The 24,754-nt window shown below is 37.1% G+C and overlaps 1 long non-coding RNA gene and 1 pseudogene across 1 annotated transcript; both read left to right on the forward strand.

Annotated features, from left to right (window-relative positions):
- Window positions 1-1,009: 1,009 nt before the first annotated feature.
- LOC124931703 lies at window positions 1,010-2,692 on the forward strand. The gene is made up of 2 exons (XR_007098707.1): window positions 1,010-1,684; window positions 2,333-2,692. It is a non-coding gene; the product is annotated as an uncharacterized LOC124931703 (long non-coding RNA).
- A 146-nt stretch (window positions 2,693-2,838) lies between these two features.
- On the forward strand, window positions 2,839-18,508 carry LOC124931702 (annotated as a pseudogene).
- The last annotated feature ends 6,246 nt before the right edge of the window (window positions 18,509-24,754 follow it).

Below are 24,754 nucleotides of genomic sequence, written 5' to 3' on the forward strand. Positions count from 1 at the left end.
AGAATTTGACATAACATGGTCAACTAATGTACTTGAAATAGAAAGCTTGTTATTACTAGTCGTTTCGATTCTGATACTCTTAATAAAGACTGCTTGTTCTGGTTTTTTTTGGATCAATGATGGAGGTTAAGATGTGAAAGACCTCTTTACCTTGTAGTAGGGGAGAAGGAGATGATTATTACATTTGAGTGCTTCTAGGTTCTATTTCCCTAAATCAAGATTTTCAGTTTGGTTAATAATTGCAATGAAGTTTTGCTTGCTTAGTCAGCAAATAATTGCTAACAGAAGTTTAATCAATCCATTTGAAAGTATCACTTATGCTTCTACTATTGCTTTGGGTTTTAATTTGATATACAAACCAACAATTTGCATTATCAAAACCTGAAGCAGAAACAACCACTTATTTCCTTTCTTAGCCTCTCTCACTAGTAGAGGATAATCCGAATGTTTTCATATGAATTTGATTTTGGTGATCAGACTTGAGCAAGAATCAGAATTTTTCTTCAACATGAAATATTTTGAGGAGAAAGTACAAGTTGGGGAATGGGATGAGGTGAAAATTACCTCTTTGGATTTACGAACTTTGATGACAATCGGTAGTCCATGAAGATATTTTTCGAAATTAGGAAGCAAAAGTACCTCGAAGCACTAGACAAGTACGTGTTTAATTTAAATATTTTTTCCTAGTTGAATTTGTTTTACATAGTTAAAAACTAACTTAGTTTTTCTCACATCTTTAACTGAACTAAACAGACAAGATAGAGCAAAGGTTGTTGAGATACTATATGGGTGATTTAAAAGTGTTTTTCAACATTTAATAAAGAATTATATAAAAAAAATTGCGCAGCTCTTAATGCTTACCAACTTCAGGTACACAATTGTTTAACACCAACTTTTGGATTATAAGAAGTAAAGTTTTATTCTGTCCTAAATGCAATGGAGCCCAGTAAGTTTGTGTTCCTAATGTAGACCTTATACACTATTTTATTACAATAACTACGATAATCATGATGTCACTGTCTACAGTTTAATGCTTGGGATTTGTGTTATTTCTTTTGGAGATTTGTCTTTACCTCACATTGGTTCATGATTATGTTAATATCTTCTACAAGAAATGTTTAATTTATCATATTACAGGTTGAATCTCTTTTGGTTCACTAGATGGGTTCTTCTACTCATTTTTTCCTTGGGATTATCAAAAGGTTCCCTAAATCAGACAAACAAGATTATGTATTCCAGGTAAGCCTGTCACTTGATTGCTCAATGCTCGTGTTATGGTGTTTATTTATCTTAGACGTAGATACAAGATAATATTAGCCAGAGAATTGGAGAATATAATTACATATCAGCAATGAAACCTACAAGTGTTGTGTTCACTTTGCTTCTTGTATATTCTAGTTTCATTTACTAGTCTGAAAGATATCTTGATAAATTTTTGCTTCTCATCTAAAACAAACCATCGCTCAAAATTTAGCTAACCAATCGGTGTTCATAAACTTCTCCCACTTCGTCTTCCCCGGACATCCTCTCTCTCTCTCCTTCAGCTTTACACACCGAGATTCGGAGAAGAGTAAGAAGTTGATCTAAATTCTTCTAAGTTGCGGATTTCTGCATCAATGGCTTTCATTTCTTTTATTGGCAGACTTCTCTTCGTTTTCGTCTTCATCCTCTCATCTTGGCAAGAGTAAGCTAGCTTCTTTCCTTTCTTTAATCAGATCCATCATGTTATGCTTTCGCTCTTCTTGTTTAAGCACGTTCTTTTCTCTATTCCTTAGTTTCATCTCATATTTTATTATTGCTTCGTAGTTTGGTGTTGGAAGATACAGATGAGATGAACTCTACCTTCAAGATTATTGTTTAGCTAGTTTCTGCTTATCATGATGCAAATTCTAATCAATAGATCTCGTTGGTGTAGTAGTGCATTTGTTTATTTTCCTGTCCATTATTTGCTAATACTTGTACAATAGATCTAATTTTGTATGTTTTAGTTACCCTCTAGGGTGTATTCTTTTATGATAAAATATAGTATATATATATGATTGTTGTTTTGTTCAGTCTTTGTTGAAGATGAACATTGACGGTAATTTCTCAAATTTTATGGTTATGAAGGTCTCGGCTTAGGTTTATCTAATCTACTTTAGTATATTTGTAACACAACTTTGTAGATCTTCTTATCTAAGTTTTTATAAGTTGTTGATTCTGAAGGAAACAAAAGGAAAATGGTAGTCTTTGATATTTATTAATATATTATGGGTATTAATCTTTCCCTTTAAGCAAATGGAAGATAATGATGATAAGATGCTTCTAATATACCATTGATGTTGGCTCTCAGGTTCAGTGAATTTGGGGCTGATGGTGGATCAACGGCCAAGACCCTGAAACCGAAGTTCAACATCTTCTTGAAACATGTGACTAATCATACTGGTTTGAAAGTGCCAGATGTTGAAGTAATAATCAACTAGTTAGTCTAATATAAGATGGTTTTGAAAAAAACGTAATTGTTTTATGATATGATTGTTCTTTTCTTTGACAGATCAAACATTTAATTGAAGCTTCAATTGTTATGAAGGGATTGAGAAGCTTTCTTTTCATCTTTGGGAGTTCAATTGGAGTCTATTTGCTGGTCTGTAGTGGGTATAATCTTTTTCTTTTTCATCAGAATTTGATATTGAATTCATCTCACAGTTTAGTTTTGTTTCAGCTTCTTCACAAATTGATAGCCACTCCAATCTTGTACGACTTCTACAACTACGATGATGACAGAAAAGAATATGGTCAACTTTTTGTTAAGTTTATACAGGTACAAATAACAGTCCATTTTTTCTTTATGATTGAAGATAAGAAACATAATTGATGGTCATTTTTTTTTGTTTTTTGTTTAGAGTCTGGCATTGTTTGGGGCAATATTGTTCTTCATCGGTATGAATAAAAGGTATTCATCACTCTCTTTTCTTCCCATTTCGTGATTTGTAAGTATTCCTCCTTCATTTCATAAAATTTCTATCTATAGATATGCATTTATCCATGTAATATCATCTCTATTAAGTCGATTCGAGCTTTATCTATTTCCGATCTCGATTTCTCGATCTTATATGAATTAGAAATGTATATACCATAGGTTAAAATCAAATGATGAATTATTTTCATGATTTGTGATAATTAGTTGTTTTTTGAACCGAAGATGTCAACAGCTATTGATGTTCCTCCTAAAGGTGGATTTAATCTCGATCTATGTCGGTGAAATGAAATGCTATTGAACAAAGGACTGAAATATTTGTCTTTCCTTAATACTGGAACTACCATTGTTGGCTTAATCTTCTAGGTAACTTGTTTTCTTCACGGTTCTCTGACTTCTCTCTATTGAACAAGCATTAATTATTGTTTATGAATTGATTTGCAGGATGGTGTTATTCTTGGAGATGATACCCGAGCTACTAAAGGACCAATTGTGGCTGATAAAAATTGTGAGAAAAATCATTACATGGCTTGATAGAAAAATTAAGTAAGTTAATTTTCAAACCAGCCATACATTACGAGTTTTGAATATTTATTCTAAATAATCAAAAAGGGAGAAATTGATAGAAAAATTAAGTAAGTTAATTTTCAAACCGGCCAGAAAACTAAACTACTATTAACTCTTATGCGCAGGAACAGATCAACTCGAATAAACCGGCTGGAGACTGCATAAACCAGCTGAAGAACATATCAAAGTAATCCGGCTCCAGATGATCAAGTCATGATCAAGAGGAACCGACCTCAACTTTCTCAACAGACCAGCTAGCAAAGAAAAGTTTTCATCCAAGCCGGATTATACTATGAAAGAGTCAACCGGAAACTAAGAGTTACAAAGATGACGCAATATGACGAAATAGACGTGTCTTGGAGAAATAAAAGAAGATAAGATCCGAATCAGAAGCATGCGATAAAGACAATGATGAATTACTGATCCGACTCTGACAGCCGGAAGGTGCATGCCTGACACGTGTCCAAATCTGCAAGTCGGTTACGTCATCCACACATGAGAGGTATATATGCATGCATGCCAAGTGTCAGGAAGTTGAAACGTGCAAGCAACCTTTCTGAAACGACGTGACCCTGAACTGACCAATCCCACAGTGAGAGAAGAAAGTGACCGTTGGGATCATCTTCACTATAAAAGGAAGACGAAGCGACCTCATTAATAACAGTTCGAAAATCATTAAGAGAGAGAAAGAAATCTCACGCGCGATCTAAAACTATTGTTTCATTTACCGAAAGCTTTATTGTGTTGTGTTATTGTTTACATCAAGAGTGAGTTGGTGTAACCGGTGAGTAGCGAGTTAGGCTCGACCGGCAGTGTAATTGTTGTAACTTTGAAAGTTAGTGGAGATCCTTCTCATAATCTGAGAAGAAGTGTGACGTTGGAGTGTTTGCTCTGAACATCCATAAAAAATCCTGTCTCGTGTCCTTTACTTATTTCTTGCTTATTTGACTCTAAAACCTGAATACATTAACCAAAACATAATTCTACTCCTTAATCAAAACCGGTCTACTCATATTCCTCAAACCGACTCCTCATAAACCTCATCCAAGTCGCTTGCGTTGCTTCAGACTGAAACAGACATTTCTGTCCTTGAACCCGGTTCAAGAGTCTGTGACAGTTTGTGTGCTGAGAACGGTTGTAGTCTTTAACCGAACTATCACCAAATCTTGTTGTGTTGTGTAAGCGGCAACCCTTCCAGAAACCGGAAACACCCCGGTCCTCCAAGGGCGTCCCCGATCCTAACAAGTGGTATCAGAGCGAGGTTCTTAGCACTCAAGCAACCGAAGAAGATGGGAAGCATGACCCACAGCGACAAGCCACCAATGCTAAACAATGAAGCGTTTAGCAGCTGGAAGAAACAGATGTATCTACATTTGATTACGCTGGATGATGAGATGAGCAGAGTTCTGAAGGAAGGGCCAATCAAGATCAACAAGGATATAGACGCATGGACAACTGAAGATCGAAGACGGAGTAACCTGGACAATCATTGCATAAGACACATCTACAAGGCTATAGATGATAACACACTGAACAATATATTAGATTGTGATAATGCAAAGGAAGCTTGGGAGACGATCATTCAGATCCATGAAGGAAACGAAAGAACAAAGGAGAATAAGATCTTGGTGGCTACTCAAAAATATGAGAACATCAAGATGAAACTGGGGGAAAACATGAAGGAATTTAGCAACCGGTTTACCAGCGTGGTCAACGAGCTTCAAACACTCGGAAAAAGATACGACAACCGGGAAGTAATTATTAAGGCCTTAAGATCACTATCGAGCACATGGGATATTAAAACCATGGTGATGAGGGAATCAAGCAACCTCGGGCAGATGAAACTACATGACGTGTTCGAGGATCTTAAAGCCTACGAGTTCGAGATCAAGTCTCGGATCGAGGACGAAGCATCTACGTCAACCGCAACCAGAGCTCTAGTTACATCGGTGGAACCGGCGGTCCAAGTATCAACCGTTCTGGCTCCAGTGAAAAACGCTGATCAGATTAGTGAAGATGTGATGGCGATGCTCGCTCAGAAATTTGGAAGATTAATGAAGAAGAACCAGACGCCATCTAACAACAACTTTAATTACAATTATGTTGATAAATCAAATAAAAGATGTTATAACTATGATGGTTTTGGACATTTCAGGTCAGAATGTAGGAAACCGAGAAGAGACGACAGAAAACCAGAAATCAACTATCAAGGAAACAACTATCAAGGCAACCAGTATCAGGGTAACAACTACCAAGGGAATGATTATCGGAGAAATGATAACCAACGGAACGATTACCGGAGGAATGACAACCAACAAGCTGACGAAGGGAAGGAAATACAGAAAGCACTCATTGCATCCGATGGTAGAAGCGAATGGGCGTATTCTGACAACGAGAATGATGAGGAAAGAGTAACATGCTTCATGGAAAACGACGAAGAGGTATTTGATTTCTCCTCTAATGAGTTTACTAAGGAAGATTTGATTTCTGCACTCAACGAAATGGTCGCTGAGTTCAGAAACATATCTGCCTACATACCGACTCTAGTGGAATATAAAACCGTAGAGTCAAGTGGTATCACTGATGAGTCATGCGAAACCACAGTGTATGAACCGGCTAAACTATCCTTAGAAAATGAGGAGACAGTTCAACCGGTAACTGAAGTAGATGAACGAACACTGTATGTTACGGCTGCATGGGAAAGATCTCGTAAAGCCGTAGATCAGATGTGTAATTATAAAAGACATCCCAAGTGTAGATTTGGTATTGGATATAAACTAAACAAATCAAACGAACTAAATCAACCTAAAGGGATGAAACTCACAAAAGACAATCTTTCATTTATAAGATTTGTCAAGAGCTCTTCAACCAACAATGAGGCAGAAACTGTCATAAAACTGGAACTAAAATACGTAAGCCCAACTGAATCAGAAAAATGGCTTCATCCTAAGAGAAGGAAAGCCAACCGGACAGTAAATAAAACAAGTACATTTCGACCTCAAAAACATTCATCACCACGATATAAGGCATTCTTGAGCAAGGATCAAGAAGTTAAGCCAAATACCATAAGAACAGATACCGGGAAGGTGATCCGACTCATTCAAGTCTGGATCCCAAAGGGACTAATCAACCATGGACCCAACTGAATGTGGGTACCAAAAAGGTGTAAATATTTCTATTTTACAGGCTACGAGAAGAAACCGCTAAAGAATTCGGAATGGTATCTAGTAGTGGATGCTCAAGACACATGACCGGCAACAGTGAGCTAATAGCAGATATCAAATATGAAACCGGAGCAGTCATAACATTCGGTGACAACTCAAAAGGTAGAACCGTGGGCAAGGGTAAGATTGTCCACGGTAACCTGTCTATAAATAATGTACTATTGGTAGAAAACCTGCATTTCAACTTGTTAAGCATCAGTCAAATGTGCGATGTAGGATACAAAGTTGAGTTTCATAAGAACGCATGCTTAGTTAAGAATCATCAAAATGACATTCTATTAACTGGTAACCGAATGGGAAATATCTACAAAGTTAATTGGAAAAATGAGTTTGAAAAACATGTATGCATGATAGCGGGAAACGATCCAAACTGGCTCTGGCACAAACGGCTAAACCATTTAAACTTCAAAACAATAAATTTCATATGTTCTAGGGAATTAGTTCACGGTTTTCCAAATGTTAAGTTTTCAAAAGATAAAGTATGTGCTGCATGTCAAATGGGTAAACAAATAAAGTCATCTTTTAAAAGTAAGGAAAATCATCAATCCGAACGGTGTTTAGAACTCCTGCATATGGATCTGTTTGGTCCGGTTAGAGTAACTAGTCTAGGAGGCATGCAATATACTATGGTAGTCGTCGATGATTATTCTAAATTTACTTGGGTAACATTTCTAGCTTCTAAGAATCAAGCAACACCAAACCTAATCAAACTGATTTTTAAAATACAAAATGAAAATTCTATTCGAATATACAAAATCAGAAGTGATAGGGGAACTGAGTTTACAAACAGCAGATTAACTACTTTTCTTGATGATTCCGGTATTAGACACGAGTTGTCTAGTGCCAGAACTCCTCAACAAAACGGCCTGGCTGAGAGAAGAAACTGAACTCTCAAGGAAGCCGCAAGGTCAATGATAGCCGATTCGGGTATTACTCAAAAATTTTGGGCCGAGGCTATCAACACCGCATGTTACACTCAAAATCGGTCTTTAGTAACCAAACGTTTTTCCAAAACTCCTTTTGAGATATACTATGATCGAATTCCAAATATACGGTATTTTCGAATTTTTTGCAGTAAATGTTTTGTTCACAACAACGGCAAAAATTACCTGACCGCTTTTGATGCTAAATTCGATGAAGGAATAATGTTGGGATATTCAGCTGTAAGTAAAGCATATAGGATATATAATACTAGGACTTTAACAGTTGAAGAAACATCTCACGTTGTTTTTGATGAATCGGTTGAACGAAACACCGCATTACCCTTCGACCTTCACAACAGAATGGAAAATTTCAATATCTATTCTGATGATGAAGATGAGGTTCCGGTTTTTAGACGATTTGAGAATGATCAAGCGGTTGATGCTGAATCTCAGCCTGCTCAAGCTGCTTTATCGCAGAAAGTTGACTCTTCAGTTTCAACTGAAGAAATCGGTCGGTCTGACTCTATTCGGCCTACCGATCAGTCTAACCTTGATCAGCCAACCGAAATCTTGGAAGACACGTCTCGGATAAACCTCAAAAGGAACAAGAATCATCCTCTTGAACTAGTAATAGGTAACATATCCTCACCCTTTGAACTAGGCAACAAAATTTGGAACACTATGAAAACTCAGCTTTCATATCACAAATTGAGCCGAAAAATGTGGATGAATCATTGTCAGATCCCGACTGGATTCTAGCAATGCAAGAGGTTAAATGAGTTTGAGAGAAATAAAGTCTGGTACCTAGTCCTTAGACCGAAAAACAAACTGGTTATAGGAACATGATGGGTATTCAGAAATGAACTCAATGAAGACGATTTAGTTACGAGGAACAAGGCCCGGTTAGTGGCTCAAGGCAATAAACAGGAAGAAAGCGTTGATTTTGAAGAATCACTTGCCCCTGTAGCTAGACTTGAGGCCATTAGAATATTTTAGCATATGCAGCTTTCAAAAACTTCAAAGTTTTTCAAATGGATGTTAAAAGCGCTTTTCTAAATGGTAAGGTAAATGAAGAGGTGTATGTTAATCAACCTCCAGGTTTCAAAAACTCATAATACGAAAATCATGTTTACCGGTTAAACAAAGCTCTTTACGGTTTGAAACAGGCTCCAAGAGTCTGGTATGACACATTAACGCAATTCTTATTTAATCACAAGTTTACAATAGGTTCAGTTGATAAAACACTTTTCAAATTTGAGAAAAAGGAACACATATTACTTGTTCAAATATATGTTGATGATATTATTTTTGGATCAACCGATCCAAAGTTATGTGATAAATTCTCGAAAATAATGACTGACAAATTTCAAATAAGTATGATAGGAGAACTGAGTTTCTTCCTAGGACTTCAGGTCAAATAGATTGAAACCGGAACGTTCATAAGTCAGCCAAAGTACACAGCCGAACTGCTAAAGAAATTTGGAATGGATACATGTGCTGAGGCGGCTACACCAATGAGTTCTTCTGTAAAATTAGACAAAGATGAGGATGGTCAAGCCGTTGACATCACAACATATCGGGGAATGATTGGATCCTTTCTCTATTTAACAGCCAGCCGACCAGACATCCTTTTTGCGGTCGGAGTATGCGGGTGATTTCAAGTCAATCCAAAGAAATCACATTACACCGCTGCTAAAAGAATATTGAAATATCTGAAGGGAACTCCAGATGTAAGACTTTGGTACCCAAAAGACTCAAGATTTAATCTCATAAGTTACTCAGACGCGGATTACGCAGGATGCAAAATCGATAGAAAGAGTACAAGTGGAACATGCCAATTCCTGGGTGACCGGCTCGTTACATTGAGCAGCAAGAAACAAACCTCATTTGCAACATCAACCGCAGAGGCAGAGTACCTAGCAGCCGGAAGCTGCTGTGCACAACTTCTCTGGATCCAACAGCAACTAAGGGATTTCGGAGTAATAGCTGAAGAATCACCAATATTTTGTGACAACACCAGTGCGATAGCGATCACATACAATCCGGTGCTGCACTCAAGAACGAAACACATTGATATAAGACATCATTTCATCCAGGAGCATGTTCAAGAGAAGCACATCCGGCTGGAATATGTCTCAACCGAGCAACAAGTAGCTGACATCTTCACCAAACCGCTACAGGAAGCTAAGTTTTCTCACTTCAGAAACATTCTAGGGCTTACTGATATCAAGCAACTTATACCATGATCATACATGCATACTGTTTACATACACTATCATGAAAAACCGGAATATGTGTTCAAGGAGAAGCCCTCGCTTCTCAAACCATACTCAAATAGGCCATTAAATATTCAAGGATGCTAACCAGGAGGAAGTCTCCGGTTATGCCTGATTATTTCATGATGTCAAACCATATGTATACTTACTACGCGGTTGAAATGACCTGGAAGAAGTGGATAAACTTAATCTAAAGTTGAACAAATGTTGATGCGAGTCAACATTTCGTCACACCGGAATAAAATATCCAACTAAAACCGGTCACGGAAAACTAATTAGTACAAATGCATTTTGGTTTAGATAAACTAAACTTTTCCGGTTAACGTAGAATAACTAACCGCGTTTTCATGCATACCTTGAGAAATGAAGCCTGTAATGAATAAAATAGTTTACCTCAATCAAGATGATGACATGTGTCCATCATCAAGAGAGGGAGACTAACATCTTGTCAATAGATTTATTGTCATCATGAATATCCTAGTAATGATTAACTTTGCATTGGAAATAAACATTATACACTTCAACAAGTTAAAGCCTATTAATTAATCGATGACATCACTAAGCATGATTAACCTATCGATCTAACCGAACCACTAGCTATATAAACAACTCCTTACTCTTCACAACACCTCACAAAATTCACTATTCACAAAAACTCTCTTGAACTAAGACTACCTTAAGATCATGAACTCTGATCCACTTGCCAAGAAAATCCTATTGGCTGATTTCAATTCTATTTATCAATTCGAAGACCATGAAGTTAAAGACATGTTCTTAGCCGTTGAAAGAAGAGGACTAAGAGGATTTTTGGAGAACAGATTCATCAACGACTACTTGGTAGTCGATGAGTTCTTCGAAACTGCAAAAGAAGTGCAACTAGACATAATCGTGGAACGGGTATATGGTCAATCCTTTCTATTCAGCGAGACGGATTTCGCTGAAAGCTGCGGTTTACCCACTAAAGGGGTAACCGACCTCACTTACTCCCCGGTGACCATTGAAGAAATGTGTCATCGGTTTTCCAACTCCAACATCCCGGTTAAGCCTTGGGGTGCTAAGAGCCAACTATCTCACAAGTACCAGATTCTATGTGAGATTCTGGGAAAGTCAGTTCTGGGTATAGAGAAAAGCTACTACTACACCCAGAGGCTCTTTGAGATGATGATTGTCTTCACGGTTGGGACACCGGTAAACTGGTCCTGGATCATCTTCAGCAACCTGAAGAAGATGATTCTCTCAAATAAAACCGGTTATGCTCCTCAGCTAAGTGGTTTTTGTGCTAGTCTGGACATTCACTTCGGACCTTTCGTCACTCTTCATCTGAAGCATGTGCTCACGAAGGAGAGAATCCAGGAGTTGATCGACCGGTGGGAAGCAGCAAAGGCTAAGAGGAATCAAGCTGTTGGTTCATCTAATGTTTAAACTCTCTTCATCTCTTTTCCATTCACCAAACCGATAATTTTGTTGTACTACAGGTTTGGTACGCTTTATTAATGAAAATCTTTCCTTTCCTTTTTCAATTGAAATCAAATGAATCCTAAAGAAATAACCAACATTAAATGCGCCATATCAAACCAAATCAAATTAGTCTTGAAAACTGAAATATTCGCTTTCCAAGAAGCACGCTTGATCCGATTAGACCAAACAATCCTTTACTTCCTTGAAAACTGATTAGGCATTTATGACCAGACATAATTGGTCTGATTTTTCAAATCACACTTCAAATACTTCTCTCTCTAAGCTCGAAACTTCAAAAATCTTATTCACTCCTTGCCAATATACTCTTCCAAAATGAATGCCGAGTTGAGAAACACAATCATTGTCGATTTCCGTGAAATGAGGAACGCCCGGTTTCACGAAACCATATTCTCACCGATTGTAGAATCGGGGCTACAAGGATTTCTCGAAGGCTCGGACACCATCCTCGAAGAGGAGATGTATGAGTTCTTCAACAACGGGCATATTCTTGATGATTACATTATAAGGACCATCATTAACGGAAGATTTCTTTGAATCACCGAAGAACATTTTGCTCATTTCTTCGAACTTCCAACCGAAGGATTTTCGGACTTCCCAACGCCGTACTTTCCGGCTAAGGAAGACTATGCCTTCATCTTCTCCTGCTCCATCCATCCGGTCGATGACCACGGAGAGAAGGATGATCTTGCTCCTCAATACCAAGTCTTTCATGACTTGGTTCAGCGGTCTATCATGGGCCGAATGCCTAACCAGAACTACAATCGGGAGGCTTACGACATCATGATAGCCATCGTCCGAAAATCGTCCATAAACTGGGCTACCTATCTCTTCAACAACTTGAAGAAACTTGTCCCTGCTCCAAGGGGAAGGATCGGCTTTGCTCCCCAAATCACCCGATACTTGGAGGTTCATCGTCGCAACCTCGGGCCCGGTGTTCCTGTCGGACCGGGCAACACCATGACTCTATCCATGTTGAACAGATGGATATCGAGGATTGAGGATCAAACAACCAACAACACTGTGGATAAGTGGGTTGACAGAATGATCGAGGGGGAGTGGCTCGATCTTCTTTAAAGTTCATGTATTTTCCGGTTATCTGGTCATTTTGTTGTAAGACCAGACAACCATTTAATATCTTTCCATTTCGACTTTATTTATAAGACTTCATATCTCTAAGTATCCAGTTTTCACATAATCCTCTCTCCGGTTTCACGATAACTAAACGAATTTTTGTTAATCAAAGCTTCCGGTTAACAAAATCTCCGGTAAATCGGAATCTCAAACAAAATCTGAAAAAGTTCAAAAATTTACCGCCCACGGTTTACCGCCCACAAGGTTACCGCCCATAGTTAATCTCCGAAATTACCGCCTAAAGTTACTGCAGTAACTTTTGGAGGGAAAATTGGCGCCAAAACACAAACCAAGTGACGGTTCAACTTCTAACCGTTCAAAACCGCTCCCTATATAAGACCAAAACAGTTCATTATTTGCACAAGCTTTCTCTCTCTAAAATCTTAAACTCTCTCTTGATTTCCAATCATCGCTGTTCTTCATCTCCTTCATTCATACTCTCGCCATGGATCTAGATAAAGCACCGTTTAAATACATGTTACAGGTCGATTTCAATGACATCGATGAACATGCCGCGGAAGAACACAAGGCCGTGCTGCAATCGCTTAGAGATTCTGGGTTAGAAACGTATCTTTCTGGCCCGTTCGTCGTGCATCCGACGGAAGTTGAAGAGTTCTTGACGACGGCGACTCTAACGAAGAGGACGGTCTCCGCCACTGTGAACGGCAAGGCGGTTAATGTCACTGAAGAAATTTTCTCGGAAGCGCTCGGTTTGCCGAACAGCGGGCTGGACTTCAAAACAAGCTTGACGGATGCGAAATCTAACGCTGTCTGGCTAGCCATATCGAGTGATGACAAGGATCTGGTGACTCACTCCAGCCGGAAGAACAAAATCAAGCCAGAGTTTAGATGGCTGGTGGATATAATTTCAAAATCGCTTTAGGGTAGAGGAGGAAACTTCGACAACCTGACAAAACTGAAATTGAAGATGTCGATGACAATTGTCCGCGGTGACAAGATTGACTGGGGAACCATTCTGTTCGAACAGTTCTGCGAAATGGTGGTGAAGAAGGATGGTCGGGTTCAGGCATACGCCATGCAGATAGAAAAGATCATACAATTCCTTCAAGTTGAACTCGGTGAAGGTGAACCGCTCCCATCCGGTAATGTTCTAAACTCTGAGCAGATGAGCAAGAAAACTGCTAAAGCGGTCAGGCCGAAAACATCTAGGACCAAGTCCTCAAAAGGAACCAGTTCGTCTGCACCGGCTGGTGAAAGTTCAAAACAAGCCGATCCTAAGGGAAATGCGGTTCAAACCGAAGTCACGCAGAAAAGGGGAAGAAAGAAGAAGTCAGTGAAGAAGAGCACCCAGAAACCGGAAGATTCCGAGAAAATTCTATCCTCGGACCATTCACCCAAGAGTACCGTAGAGGTTTTTCAGCCGATCCCAATCAACACAGTCCATCCCAATCCCGCCGACTCTCCCTCATCAAGGCAAACCAAACCCTCGGGGAGCCAAGAAACTCAATCACAGTCGAAGGAAAATCCAACTACAGAGGTTAGTATTCATTCCGAAAACTCCAAGTCCCCAAACAAAAACCTCGATGAAATAATGGCCGACGTAGGTTTAAGAACCTCAGAGGTCATAATGGACGTAGTCCAAACTATTGTTCACGAAACAGAAGACGATGTGACAAGTCTTCTCAAGCCAACTGATCAGGTCAAAGTAACCGGTCAGAGTGAAATCAAACCGGTCGAAGAAACGGACAACGAAGAAAACATCACCCCTCCGGCTCAGGAGGGAAATACCGAAGAAAGAGAACCATCCGGTTCCGTTGGGGGTAAATCTATTCCAACCGAATCAACTATCCAACCGGCTCAAGACGGGCAAACGAATCCACCGATCACACCTGAAGGTCCATCTCAGGTTAGAAAAGGCAAAGAAGTTCAAGTTGAGGACTCTCCGGTGAGAGGAGAAAGTACATTGCAAACCGGTTCACAAGCTGAAATCGTGTCCGAAGCCGAGGTTCCCATTTCAGCAGAAGAAGATGAGGAAATGTTCCAAAAGTTCATCAACGATATGAACAAGGAAGCTAAAGAGCTGGCCTCACCGTACCACTTATGGGTCAAGCTACGCTGTGAAACGAAGCTATCATACATGATGCCCGATCTTAGCGGTAACGAGTATTGGGAGAAACTCGTAGCCTTGGAAGAAGAAGCTCTCAAAGTAACGGGTACCGACATAATCCAAGCCGCATATGCCAAAACTATTGTGATTCAAGAATACGCCAAGTTGCAGGCAGTAGATGATGAAATGAAAAAGGCAGAAGGGGCAGATCTAACTCCAATAGAATTAAAGATTCTTGAGCGGTTTCATACGGTACGGAATGATCTCACACAGAATGTTGACTGGCTCGAGGCAGAATGGAGAGACGTGTGCAAACATGTCTTACCGCATGCCGATTATTTTCGAAGCAAACCTATTTTTCATACCGTAGAGTCTTCTAAGACAGCAGAAAACCGGAGTAGAGTTCCACCTCAGCCTGAACAGACTTCGGGACTTGAGAAAATGAAGGAGTAGTTGTTGACACAATTATCTCTTGCCTTCACAAGTACATCATTGCTACAGATGAGAAAATCGCAACCGTTCAAACCAATCTGACCGAAACCGTTCGGGCATCTATTCACTCTGAGATTGTCGAAACGGTTCAAACATCAATCAAGTCAATGATCGCAGAATCTGATCAAACCGCAACCGCTCCTCTACTTGACATGATGCAGGCCATGGCAGCTCAGATTGAGGAGTTGTCAAAACTGCAAGCTGATAAGGCTCAAGAGCAGATTCGTGCTGATGCCGAAACAACCAGGAGACTTCAAGACGAAGACGAGGCTAGGGAACGGTTAATAAAGGAAACCGAAGACAAGGACCACGAGTTGGCCAAGCAATGCAATGAGGAAGAAAAGGTCGCTCAAACAGAATCCACACTGGCACAAGCCTCTCACTCTATGAAAACAAGGAACAAGAACAAGCATAAGGAGGTTGTGACCTTGATGAAACAGGTGGAACGAAGCGGCTTAGAAGACTTTCAACCGGAAGGACAATTTGAAGAACCTCTAGATGAAGAAGAAGAGGAAGATGCTACACGACTTAACCGGCGAAAGAAGAAAGCAGTTGAAGCAGCAACCACACTTCCGAGCTCCGGTCCGATAGTTGCCCAATCATCTCGCCCACCCAGACCAGTAAGCGGTGGCTTCGGGTTCAACAAGCGAACTCCCGATATATCAAGTGTATTTACCGGATGGCAAATTGACGAAGAAAGAAGAGAACGGGAATGGAAGGCGAAAGAGGAGGAGGAAAGGAGGCAGAGAGAGAAAGAAAAGGGAGGATCATCCAATCTTTAGCTTACTTTTCTTTTATGAACAATTTACTTATATTATTTATTAGCGTGTTTGTTTCAGAATCAAGTTAATTCTCCTAATATCTCAAAGTAATGATTTCACTAGATACCTTTTGAAAAATCAACTTGTTTTGAAATTTTTCCTTAGAAAAACATCAAAAAGGGAGAAATTATTAAACACATTTTTCAAACCGGCCATACATTACGAGTTTTGAATATTTATTCTAAATAATCAAAAAGGGAGAAATTGATAGAAAAATTAAGTAAGTTAATTTTCAAACCGGCCATACATTACGAGTTTTGAATATTTGTTCTAAATAATGAAAAAGGGAGAAATTGATAGAAAAATTAAGTAAGTTAATTTTCAAACCGGCCAGAAAACTAAACTACTATTAACTCTTATGCGCAGGAACAGATCAACTCGAATAAACCGGTTGGAGACTGCATAAACCGGTTGAAGAACATATCAAAGTAATCCGGCTCCAGATGATCAAGTCATGATCAAGATGAACCGGCCTCAACATTCTCAACAGACCGGCTAGCAAACAAGAGTTACAAAGATGACGCAATATGACGAAATAGACGTGTCTTGGAGAAATAAAAGAAGATAAGATTCGGATCAGAAGCATGCGATAAAGACAATGATGAATTACTGATCCGACTCAAACAGCCGGAAGGTGCATGTCTGACACGTGTCCAATCTGCAAGCCAGTTACGTCATCCACACCTGAGAGGTATATGCATGCATGCCAAGTGTTAGGAAGTTGAAACGTGCAAGCAACCTCTCTGAACCGGCGTGACCCTGAACTGACCAATCCCACGGTGAGAGAAGAAAGTAACCGTTGGGATCATCTTCACTGTAAAAGGAAGATGAAGCGACCTCATTAATAACAGTTCGAAAAACATTAAGAGAGAGAAAGAAATCTCACGCGCGATCTAAAACTATTGTTTCATTTACCGAGAGCTTTATTGTGTTGTGTTATTGTATTACATCAAGAGTGAGTTGGTGTAACCGGTGAGTAGCGAGTTAGGCTCGACCGACAGTGTAATTGTTGTAACTTTGAAAGTTAGTGGAGATCCTTCTCATAATCTGAGAAGAAGGGGTGACGTAGGAGGGTTTGCTCCGAACATCCATAAAAAATCTTGTCTCGTGTCCTTTACTTATTTCTTGCTTATTTGACTCTAAAACCTGAATAAATTAACCAAAACATAATTCTACTCCTTAATCAAAACCGGTCTACTCATATTCCTCAAACTGACTCCTCATAAACCTCGTCCAAGTCGCTTGCGTTGCTTCAGACTGAAACAGACATTTCCTCCCTTGAACCCGGTTCAAGAGTCTGTGATAGTTTGTGTAGTGCTGAGAACGGTTGTAGTCTTTAACCGGACTATCACCAAATTGTGTTGTGTTGTGTAAGCGGCCACCCTTCCAGAAACCGGAAACACCCCGGTCCTCCAAGGGCGTCCCCGATCCTAACATGGCTCCTAATATTTATTTTTGTGGAGCTGGTACTGCGGATGATACTGAGGTTGTTACAGGTGATGATATAGTTTTCTATTTGTTATTATGATAGCATCGATTTACAAAATGTTAAACGTCTTTTGTCGTTTTTATTGTCTGTTTAGATATGGTTAGTTCACAGTTGAAGTTACATCGATTCCATACTGGTCGTAATTCGAGAGTGGTGACTGCTCTTACATTGTTGAAAACTCGTCTTTTCGGGTATTAATATTATCTTGTTATTTGGATGTTTGTTGTTTAGATTAGTTTATAAACTTAGATTTGATGATTCTTTAGTTACCGAGGACATGTCTCTGCTGCTTTGGTTCTTGGTGGAGTTGACATTATTGGTCCACATTTACACTGTGAGTTATATCTACAGAAAAATAATCAACTATATAAGAAAATGTTATTTTTTATGCAATAATTGGTTTGCAGATTTATCCTCATGGATCAACCAATACTCTTCCATTTGCCACGATGGGTTCTGGTTCACTTGCTTCTATGGCAATATTTGAACGAAATATCGTTAAGGTCTTATTGTAAGTAGGATTATATTATCACTTATTAAAAAAACAGTCTTTTGAATTATTTTTCCTGATTATGGCTTTCGGTCCTTAGAAGGAGGAAGGGTCAAGTTGGTAACTTATGCTATTTGCTCTAGTATATTCAATGACTTGGGCAGTTGAAGCAATGTTGATGTTTGTGTGATCACAAAGGTTAGTTCACTTTCTCAGTTTGTTTTAGGAGATAGACAAAGATGACCATTTTGAAGAAACACTTTCTTAATGTCAGTTATTTTAAGTTTAATATTAGACATCTAGAGTTTGTTTAATGTTATGTGAAGGATAATTTTTTGATAGTTTGGTTGATAATGAAGTAAATTATGATTGGCCCTAATGTTTGATTATGTACGGTCTTTGCAGGGACAAACAGAGTATTTAAGAAACGATCTAGCGCCTAATCCTCGTACTTATGTTAGCGAAAAAGGTTATACCTTCTCCAAGAATACTGGTTAGTAAACCTCGTTTATTCTGATTTATTATTCTACATACCTACATCATGTGTTTTAGGAGAAAATGTTTCTTCATGTTTGTAGTGCATTTCTTTGTCATACTCCTTTTTCTTTCTTTGAAAATAAATGATTTTGTTACTTGTGATAAAATATGAAAGTAAAACCAAACCTGACATTAACTATGACTATTTTTTGTTTTAAATTGTTTGGATTCTTTTACTTTTTAATTTATGTTTTATATTTCATTAGCGTGAAGAAATAGAGGTTTTGCTTCTTGAAGTGAAAATGTCGGACTGCAAAGTGAGGTAAAAATCTGCAGTTATCTTAGCATTATAGCATTAATGGTATTGAGTTATTTGGCTAATATGTTTTCACAAGTTCATTAATAGAGCTTGAGAAGAAAGTTGAGGGAATTGTGTTATTAATAGAAGCTGAAGCAATTATACCAACACTCAATGAAGCACTCAAATCGCCAGAGGATCCGGAATGAAAGTGTGACAAAAAATAGTTAAGTTATTTTCAGGAACTATTTATTTGAAGTTTAATGTATTTTATTTAAATAAATTGAACATTAAATGTAAGTTAACTAATTAATGTTTTTTATTTAATTATTAAAGTTATTTTTTATTACCTTTAAAAATTGAAAAGGTGTTTTTCATTAATTATTTAATTTATAATAAAAATTAAATAAAAACATCTTAAAAAATGTAGAATTATAAATAAAAATAAATAAAATTTTAAAAGAATTGTTAAAATAATAGGTTAAAAATAAATTAGACTTTTGGCGACGTTTAATTACTGTTACCAATGCTTAAATAAGCGTCGTTAAAATTCCTTTCTTTTGGCAACGCTTAAATTTTTAATACCGACGCTTAAATAAGCGTTGTTAAAACTTGCGCCCACCCTGCTTTCGGCGACGCAAAAATAGGTGTCGGTAATATTTTTGGCGATGCTTTTAAAGGTTGGTAGAGATCTTTTTAAGCGCCGTCGTTGGTCTTTTTTGTTGTAGTGTCAGAAAATAATAACAAATCAAAAACTCAATCGCATCAACGAAAAAGTAAGAAACGTCGTTCGTCGATTAAAACACGATCGGCACGATCGACACGGTTGGTACAACACAATCGACGACATGATCACCACGGTTGGCACAGCACAATCGATGGCACGATCGATACGAACGGCACGATCAACACGAACGGCACGATCAACACGATCGGCACGAATGATACAATTCGCGAAGTAAGTGACGATACTCTAAATCTCCCAGAATTTTGTTGGTAGCTTTTTTGGATGCTTATTTCCTGATTGTTAGCACCGGTGTGTTCTCTAATCTTTGGTGTTCTTGGAAGATTGCCTTTCGAAACGATTTTATCACTAAATCGTTAAGGTTTTTGAATTGTCATGTTTCTGCATTTACTCTGCTTTATTAATTTGTTCTGCTCTTCAACTATGGGGAAAAAGAAAAGTAATAAACCAAAGGAAGTCAAAGAGTTTGTTATGGAAGGTCTCAGGGAGATTGCTGATGAAGTCATTCAAGAAAAACATGACAAAAGCAAAGGAAAATCAAATGTTGTGAAAAATTCTGAAGACAATAATGCAGGAAAGCAGGGGAAGAAGGTTTTTGAAGAAAATAATGCAGGAAAGTAAGGAAAGAAGGAAGAAGTCTACAACGTTGGCTAAATGAGAGAGCCAATCTGTTTGGCCTCAAAAACCAGATCACCAAGCTTCTAATGCATTCTAAAAAATAAGAGATTATTCTTAATAAGGAGAAAGTTCAACATATAACAATTCAACTCAATATTCATTATCTCCGGGACTAGAATTTGCTGAAGAAGGAAGAATATGAAGAGATAGTAACCTGGTCAGTGTCTATAATGAGGGAGTTGATGAAGGCCTCTAAATCTAAGACCTATACTATCAAGAGCAACTCTATCTGGAAAGTAAATGAGGTATGGAATAAAAATGCAGGAAAGAAAGCTGAAGACTATACCTACAAAGGGAAAATCCTCTTGGGGGATATTACAACAAAAGTGGAGATACTTAATTCTCCTTTTGAATTTAAACTTCCTAATGAATTAGAAGAAAAGTGCATAAAGGAATGGGAAAATATGGTGGTAGGGAATTATATTGGAAAAAACAGAGTATTATTCTCAATCACTAAAGAAGCTTTAATGAAACAGTGGAACGAAAATGGGCTAGAAAAGATCTCTGTAAATGTTCATTATCTCTATTTTCTTGAATTCAAGAATTGATCGAATTTGGATGAAATTGTAGAACATGGGAATACATATATTGGATTCAACTACATGAAATTGGAAAGATGGTCTGAAGATTTGAACATGTTAAGTAAACCTATGGAGACAACACAAATATGGTTCAAGCTTTAAAATATCCCTACACACATGTACAAAGTAGAAGTCATTAGTCATTTTGTAGGGTTATTGGGAAACCATTATACATGGACCCAATAACAGAAAGAGGAGACCATCTATCATTTGCTAAAGTTAGCATAAAGCTGAATTTTCGTAGCACATTGTCGAATAATATGACAGTGGTCGATAGGAAAGGAAAATCTAATGTCATGGGAATCACTTATGAATGGTGACCGGACATGTGTGCACTTTGCAATACTTTTCAACATGTGGGTACAAAATGTGCTAAAGCTATGGAAGATGAGCAAAAGATACTGAAATGACAAGAAGCAAAAAATCAGGAAAAAAGAAACAGAAACAGGGGAGTCTAAAATCAAAGAGAAAAATGTGGAGGAAGAGAAATAAGCAGAAACCAATGAGAACTCTAAAAATGAAGAAAGCAATGAAATTGAAGAAAATATATTAAGGGGATTTCTGTTGAAAAATAGAATAAAGTTAGCAATGAGACATAGAATGAAAAAGATGAAGGAAATTGATTCTCAAGCAAGTCAAGCTGTAATACAGGAAACTAGAGAGGAGAATACTCAGAATAATCAAGCTGGAGTAGATGTTACCAAGGGTATTGCAGAGGATACCATTGGTGAAGATGAGGGAAATAAAGACAAAATCATGAGACTCATCTAGAAATTCAAGTTCAGAACAACAAGGTGAAGAGTCCGAAAATCCTGAAAAATAATTCTTTCTATCAAATCAGAACGGGTTCATATAAAGAAAGAAATAAAAATAAGTATATGCAGTATCCATCAATCTCTTCAGTTCATCCCCCTTTTATTTCAAGAGGAAAGGGAAGAGGAATGACAATGGGAAAAGGAAGACAATTTGTTGATACAACAGGTTGATATGTAAAAAAAAATTCTGATTGGGATAATTAGGATTTGATACAGTGTATAATCTTTGTTAAGTGTCATGCTAGTTCTTCATAATTCAATAAAATTACAAATATAAATGCTAGTTCTTCATAATTCAAAAGAAAAATTAAATAAATAAATAATTTACAAATATAAATTTCTCAATAAAAATAATCCAACTATAATTGCAATTTGTTAAGTGTCACTCCAAAAACGAACTAATTTTTTTTGAGGGGGGAGGAGAAACGGCTTAGCGTCATTTCATTAAAAATTCTCAAAAACGAAAAAAACCATGAGTTTAAGAGATCAATCTAGACAGGCCTAAAATGATTTTGAAGCCGTGACATTCTAAATAAAAGCTAAAAAGCTAAAAACATAAATGAATTATCTAATTACAATGTTTTTTTATTCTAATAATTTCAGTAAACGGTAAATTCCAATTTTGCTCCATAATTGGAATTTTTCTCCACGTTCTCGCGAGGGCGCCACAGTCCGATACTATGTCCTGAATAATTCTTTAACGCTCCTGCGAGTTCTGTCATATACTCTTGCATTCTGTTCATTCCGGATGTTATAAATTACTGCTCCAAAGCCACACTTGAATACATTTGTTGCGAATTTGTTTCCTTTGGCTTTGAGTAGTGTTGCGTCTTTGATTTCTTTTCATTCCTTCTAGAGGTTGATCAGCTTCAGGCTTTTCAAAAATCTGTTCGACATCTCCGATGCTATGATGCAGCTCCCAAACAGGTGATTTATGGTTTCTTCATTTCCGTTGCATAGAAGACAACTCACATCCGGGATGCTCATATACTTGCTGATACGGTCACGGGTGTTGAGTCTTTCCCAGAAAGCGAGCCATAAGATGAACTGATATCGATGAATGATCTTGGTTGACCATACAAGAGGAGCTCATTCTACTTTCTGTGCTTTTTCCTGGGTTACATCCCATATTCTCTTTGAGACCAGTTTCACATTGTCCTTCGCTTTACATTCATGAATTTCGGGTATGTCATAGAATTGAATGTTACTAATATGATCCAATATCCTCTGTGTTTCTGAATTTCTTCTCAAAAGAGAGTCTCATTTCCCGTCTTTGAAGACGAACTAATTTGAGTTATAAACAATGAGTGTTGAAATAGAGTAAGTTGAACGAAACATTGAGCGACATTAAATATTTTTAGATCAGATAATTTTGTTTTCTTTACTGTTAAGAAATGAACTAACACGAACTTAAGAAAAAAATTATCAACATAATTGAAAAATATGAACAACAAAGACTCACCATTAGAAATATTATTCAAAAAAAAAATTCAAACCGAATCAAGCTTCTCCTAGTATTAGAAAAATTGTTGAAAAAGTAAATTTCAATAAAAAAAAATTGACTTTTCAAATTCTGGTTAAAAAGTAAAAAAAAAATGACTTTTCTAGTTCTTCAAAGAGTTAAAAGAGACGAAGTTATTTGATAAATCTTTCCATCTCTTCCCTCTCTTCCCATCTTACATCTTCAATTAAATTAAAATTAAATTAACATAAAAATGAATTTATTTTAATTTAGGTTCACAAAAAGATTATTTAAAATTTAGAATTGAAGGACATAAATAAAAAAGAAATTTCAGTTTGACTTTAAATTTTTAACAATATTTTATGGATTTTATCATATTATTATATCAAACTAGCATGTATCTCGTGCATTTGCACGAGTGATTATATAAAAAACTGTGAAAAAAATATTACGATAAAAATTTTATGGGCGGGTCAACCCAATATCCGACCCAAATATCATTTAATCTCACATACATCCAAATTAACCACAGCTCTCGACCCGGCAATCCGGACACTTTAAAAATTAAGCATCATTATATATATATATAGATTAGTTAGTTACAAAGTTAACTTATATTGTTAAAATGTCACGCGTTTATCAAATTTTGGGTTGAATTTAAAATATAAAGTGTTATTAGCCTAGTTAGTTAAAATGTTGTACTTGTTTTGTTAGGTTGCAAGTTCGAACCATACCTATAGCAATTATAATTTTATTTTTAACCGTTTTAAGTTTATGGGTGGGTCAACCCACCATCCGACCCAAGTATACATTTACTCTCACATATATCCAAATTAACCACAACTTGACCCGGCAATCCGGACACTTTAAAAATTAAGCATCATTATATATATAGATTAGTTAGTTAAAAAGTTGAACTTATATTGTTAAAATGTCACGCGTTTATCAAATTTTGGGTTGATTTTAAAATATAAAGTGTTATTAGCCTAGTTAGTTAAAAGGTTGTACTTGTTTTTGTTAGATTGCAAGTTCGAACCATACCTATAACATTTTTAATTTTATTTTTAACCGTTTTAAGTTTATGGGTGGGTCAACCCACAATCCGACCCAAGTATCCATTTACTCTCACATATATCCAAATTAACCACAGCACTCGACCCGGTAATCCGGACACTTTAAAAATTAAGCATCATTATATATATATATAGATTAGTTAGTTACAAAGTTTAACTTATATTGTTAAAATGTCACGCGTTTATCAAATTTTGGGTTGAATTTAAAATATAAAGTGTTATTAGCCTAGTTGGTTAAAAGGTTGTACTTATTTTTGTTAGTTTGCAAGTTTCAACCATACCTATAGCATTTTTAATTTTATTTTTAACCGTTTTAAGTTTATGGGCGGGTCAACCACAATCCGACCCAAGTATCAATTACTCTCATATATATCCAAATTAAACACAGCTCTCGACCCGGCAATCCGGACACTTTAAAAATTAAGCATTATTATAAATAGATAGATAACATAATAAAATAATATAGTACCATCAAATCAATGAAACCCAAACAAAGAATTAACTAACTAAACAAAGTAATCAATAACATTGAGTGTATTAATATCTACATCATCTAAGTCAAATGTTTTATACATATCGATGGATCACTTGTTTCTTCGTATATAACTTACCAACCATGCATCCTGTAATTAATAAATAAAATATAGTCTTTGATAATCCCCAAAATGGTAATCTGCAAGGGTGTTCAAATTAAGCTCTTGCTTTTATA

This window comes from Impatiens glandulifera, chromosome 3 (genome assembly GCF_907164915.1).
Source record: "Impatiens glandulifera chromosome 3, dImpGla2.1, whole genome shotgun sequence".
NCBI classification, from domain to species: Eukaryota; Viridiplantae; Streptophyta; class Magnoliopsida; order Ericales; family Balsaminaceae; genus Impatiens; species Impatiens glandulifera.